This window comes from Benincasa hispida, chromosome 12 (genome assembly GCF_027475165.1).
Source record: "Benincasa hispida cultivar pf3 chromosome 12, pf3_genome.v1.1, whole genome shotgun sequence".
NCBI classification, from domain to species: domain Eukaryota; kingdom Viridiplantae; phylum Streptophyta; class Magnoliopsida; order Cucurbitales; family Cucurbitaceae; genus Benincasa; species Benincasa hispida.
In genome coordinates this window covers 13,771,350-13,776,792 of record NC_143489.1, presented here as the reverse complement: position 1 = coordinate 13,776,792, position 5,443 = coordinate 13,771,350, and the positions used below count along the sequence as shown (strand labels likewise).

The 5,443-nt window shown below is 28.9% G+C and overlaps 1 pseudogene across 1 annotated transcript; it reads right to left on the bottom strand.

Annotated features, from left to right (window-relative positions):
• Positions 1-794: 794 nt before the first annotated feature.
• On the bottom strand, positions 795-1,948 carry LOC120092506 (21 kDa protein pseudogene; annotated as a pseudogene). Its single transcript, XR_016525004.1, has one exon. The product of XR_016525004.1 is annotated as a 21 kDa protein pseudogene (transcript).
• Positions 1,949-5,443: the final 3,495 nt, after the last annotated feature.

Here is a 5,443-nt window from a genome sequence, read left to right as displayed (position 1 = left end):
CAGTGGGCTGGCTCGCACCAAGTAGGCCCAGCCCAATAGGACCTCTCGAGAGAGCCCGTACTTGGGCCCATCATGGCTAATAATGTCAAAATTCAGCTGCTGGTGCTGGCCGGTGGCCACTACGCTCTTATCCGTGGTGCCATTCTATTGCATTGCCCATTAATGTCTACACCCATGTGGTCCCAAAACATTTTTGCATCCCAATTCTCTGTCCTTTTTCTTACTTTAAAAATATTACTTACTAACATTCTTCTAAAAGTAATTCCCAAATAAACTTTACTTCACATTTCAAAGCATCATCATCATCCTTATGATTCCAATACATCTTTTGCCACATTTTTAAGATAACACAACCGCAACATAGACTTAATTTTGTCACATTACGAACAATTAAGACCTTTAATTAAATATATATTTGAAATTTTATAATTATGCTTGTCAAGAAAGTTACTAGCTCTTTTCAAGAAAAAAAAAAAAAAAAAAAAGAAAGTTAAATTGTGTTAAATTGGTTAGAGTTTAATAATATTTTCAACTTTATTTGTTTTTAGGGGTTGAATTAAAATTTAAAACTTCATTCAAATTGATTCAACATGTTTTTAATCAGTTCAACAATGTAGAATATAACGCAATGAGTTGGCAGCGTTTCTTTCCTCAACTGCAATAACAACATGGATGAAGATCTGTAATTATCCTTTTTTCTAAAAGGAAAAAAATAAATCTTTAAATTGTGATATTCATACTCCTAGTGCAGCAAGTAAAGAACAGAGTGATGAGGAAGAAGAAAGGGCAGAGACTTGGGCATAATTAATAATAGTAATTGCATAAACCGTAACACTAGAATTACAAGACATAATTACATTTTCAATCTCATAATATTTTAATTTTCCTTTCACTTTTCCCAGGAACCAAACAGGGAAAGAACGAACGAAGAAGAAAAGTGAAGTAACTAGGGGAAAACGCCTTCTTCCGCCGCCGCCGACGAAGCATAGCTATTGATAAGAGCAAGTGAATTACTTGTCAAATGCGTAACTCTAACAATGTGCCTTCGAACCTTAGCCTTAACACTATTAACCCCATTAACACGCCGCCCCCCAAATCCTTCCATACACGTCTCTTCATCGGTCAAAGCGGAGCTAACCCATGTCTCAATATCACTAATCAAACTCCCAAAATCGTACCCTCGAGGCCGACCCAGTTCCCTAATTGCTCTCTGAAGCTCAAATACCGAATCCCCAACCTCCTCCACGCAATCGGAGATCGCTGACGCCTCTCTCCGCCGCAGGCCGTGGGTTTTCGCCAGCCTTCTCATTGATGCCGCAGAGGATCGAGCGGCGGCGAGGTTGACGTGGAGGGCGGCGAGAGCCAGCGTCTTGGGGTTGGTCTTGATCTTGCTGGCGTACACCGACAGCGAATTGTAGCAGAGACGAGGGTATGAAGTAGTACTGCAGGAAGTTCTGACATACTCTGTGTTTTTTCTGATGCCGGCAGGGGATTTGGGGATTCTTGAGGCGGCGGAGAAGATTTGGGTTTGATCGGAAATTATGAGGAGGAGGAGGAGGAGGAGGAGGAGGAATGTGGGGCGTGTTTGGATGGAAGGAAAATGGGAATTCTCCATTGTTTTTGTGTTGGATCTGGATATGAAGATCTGGAGAAGAAGAGGAACCAAATTTATGGGGGGGGTGAAGGAATTTGGTAATAAAAGTTTGTGGGATCCCACAAATAGCGAAATCCGTGAAATGAATTTAGGGTGAAATTTGAGAGAAAAGAAGGGGTGTGTTTTGTATTGAAATTATTGGTACGATGTTGGTTAGTTTGATTTTCAAAAAAATTTGAAGCAGGGGAAGGTGTAATTATTGAAGATGATCAAAGAAATGGACCCTGATCCTCGTCAGATCGCTTCAATGTAAATGGTTTAAATTATGCTCTATAGATTATAGTCTAATAGATTTCACGACATATTCTTGTTTTTCTTCTTTAAAGTTGTACTTTACAATATACATATATTTTTTAAAATTACACATTTAGTCCACCTTTACCATATAAGTGACGTAATTCATTCATAAAAATAGATCTCATTTTATTATGTTTGTATAACGTGGGATCTATCATAAAATTTATAATCAAATATTGTAATTGAACTAAAAGGTACTTGATCGGATTACCTTTAAAAATTACATGGACCCATCATATTTTTAAAATTATTTTAACGATTTTCAAATTTGGTCTCAAATATCATGTTTTGTAAGACCATGCTATCGATGTATTTGATCGATAACAGTATCCATAAGAAAGAATACGAAACAAAATCAAAATTTTGGGATATGGTTGATATCTATAAGACCAATTAATTTTAGAATCATGTTGCTGTGTTTTTTTCCCTTCTTTCTTGGGTGAAGAAAAGCAAAGCAAAAGAAATGGATGGTTTTTTTTTCTTTTTAATTTGTTGAGTGTGAGAATATGAGTCAAATTGGAGGAGAAATTTTTGTCAAGCAGAGAATAAAAATCCTAGCTTATCGATGTTATTTGTCCCATAACAATGTCAATAATTAAAATAAAAAAATCTAAAATTTTGGGATGTTATTTTTCGGTGTCCATACAAAATCAAAAAATCCAGAATTTTATAATGTTATTATTTGCTAATAGCATATTAAAATTTTGTGATGTTATTTGCTCGATATCGTATCGGTAAAAAATCCGGAAAAATATTCCAAAATTTTAGGATGTTATTTCCTTGATAAAAATATTTTAAAAAGAAATTGGACTTTTATTTGATACGCTAAAAGAATTTTTAAAAAAATCTGAAATTATGGGATCGTTTGTTTGATAACGATATTGATAAATAAAAGTATCAATAAAAAGGAAAATTTAAAAAATCCATTACGTTTACACCAATGATAACGGTTAAGTAAATGACATTAATAGTTATTAAATTATGTTTACAAAATAGTTAAGTAAATGTGTTAAAAAATAATCTAATTATTTTTATGATTGAGATCTATTACAATTGATATGTCAATAAAAATTCATTACATTTATACCCTTTCCAACGATGTAAATGTGGTCTTAATTCAACTTGTAATTAGAATTACACTTTATAATTTAGTTCTGTGATTGATCAATTATTTATGAGATTTAATTCTAAAACAGGCTGGCTTATAAAAATCTAAGATATTCCAAATGTTTGTCTGTTTTTGTAATTGATTGGGTGAAAAATCAATTCTTCAATTTAATAAAAATATTTAGCCAAATAAAAAATTAATAGTGAAATTGAGATCACTATTGAAAATAGAATATAAAAAACAAATATATATATATATATATATATGATCATTAAGGTTTGAATTTAGTTTAGATTTCATAATATTACACTTTTACTATTAAATTTATGTTTAATCTTCTTTTGGTCTCTAAAATTTAGAATGGAACATTTTTATTCTTGAAATTTTTTAGTTTTTTTTATTTGATTTTTAGGTTTTAAGATTTACACTTTTATTAATGAGTCTTATCTTAAATATTAATTTCTCTTAATTAATTAATAAAAATAAATTAGTTCACATTTTTTATTAAAATTAATTACAAACCTTTTCATTTATATTATTTTAAATCATTTAATTGAGAGTTAATGCCAAAGACCAAAAGTGTGGAACAATAGAAACTCAAAGTAATAATAATGTACAATATTGAAACTTAGAAACCAAATAAAAGTCAAACTCAAAACTCAAAATTCAAAACTAAAAATATAACATTTTGAAATTGAAAGGACCAAATGAAAACTAACATCAAATTCAGCATTTGAAATTAACTGACTCAATAAGAAAATATATTCAAAATATATATGGACAAAAAGGGTAAATTTTCAAATAATAATTATTGTTATTAGTTATTACTCAATTTAAATAAAGAATATTTGTCAAGCATAGCTCAACTAACCTAAAACTTATTCGCAATCAAGAAGTTTGTGGTTTGAATCCCCTTGTACTTAAAAAAATAGAAGCACGATTTGAAATTTTCTTAAACAATAAATTTAGTACATGTTTGGTAGAGAATCTAAAAACAAAAATTTGAAAATAAGAAATTCAATCAAAATAAAATTGTATTTCATGTTTCAGAAATGTGTTTGATAGAAGATTCAGAAATTTAATTCAAATTTAAATAATTATTTAAAATATGATTGATATTATATTTATAAATTGTAAGTTTTTTGGCATTACTTACTAAATATTAGTTGATAATAATTTACTTATGAACATGTTTTATTTTAAACTTTTTTTTTTTTTTTTTGTATAGTTATTATTTAGTAATATTATATAATTCATAATACATAATATCTGAAAATGACATAAAATATTCTCACATTATCCCTCTGAAATCTATTTACCTTCATTACATAATACATAAACCTCTCACCCTTTAATTGAAAATATATAATCTAATTAATTGACTTATGCTTAGACTAGACTAAAATTAAAAAATATATAGATCAATATTAAAATGATTAGAGAAGATTTTTTTTTTCTTTTGAATCAGATAAGAGAAGAAACTTAAAACTAGAGAGACCAAAATTGAGATATATATATAATATGGTTGATTCTATTAATTGAATCATTAATAATAGGAAATATGGTTTGAACAATTGACTCTGTACAAAAAAAAAATTATTTTATGAATTAGAAAGAATATGTCGATATTCAAATGATGAAGCCCATGAAAAGAAAACCAAACTATATATTAAAGAGATTGGTTGCAAAACTTGCAAGTACATCCTAGGTTAGTTGCATAGTCAATTTTCTAGAATTTTGGCTAATAAATTTTGGCATGCATTGGATATATAATTCTTATACACTTACACTATCAACTCTTTACTGTTGTTGGGTTGAGGATTGATTGATTAGGGGATACCATGAAAAAGGTTGGGTTTGTTTATTTATTTATTACTTCATTGGATTTTTCTCATTAAGATTACTATTAAGGTAGTTAGCCAATTTATTTGAGTTGTATATTTACTTTTAACTAACTATAAAAGCAACTATTGAATGATAAGTTTAGGGTAGGTTTGGTCTAATTTTTCAAGTATTTAATTTAAAAGATAACTCATTTTGAAAAAAAAAAATTGAAATATTTGACAATCACTCAAAATAACTTTTGAACCACTCCCAAAATATATTTTAAATTGTTTTATCAAAAGAATTTAAATAGAAATATTTTTTTTTTCTAATCAATCTAAATGAGCTTTTAGATTATCTAAGTTTGAAAACAATTTCAATAAAAACCAGTCATTTACGGTGATTGAATGTCAATATCAAATTTAAAGTTATCTTTAAATAAGCCATTTTTCATATGTTCGATGATTTATATTCCTTATTTTAGATTTTTTGTAGCACTATATAATTAGGATATGTAAAGTCATATTATTAAATTTCCGTCGTGATGTCGAAATTTCTAT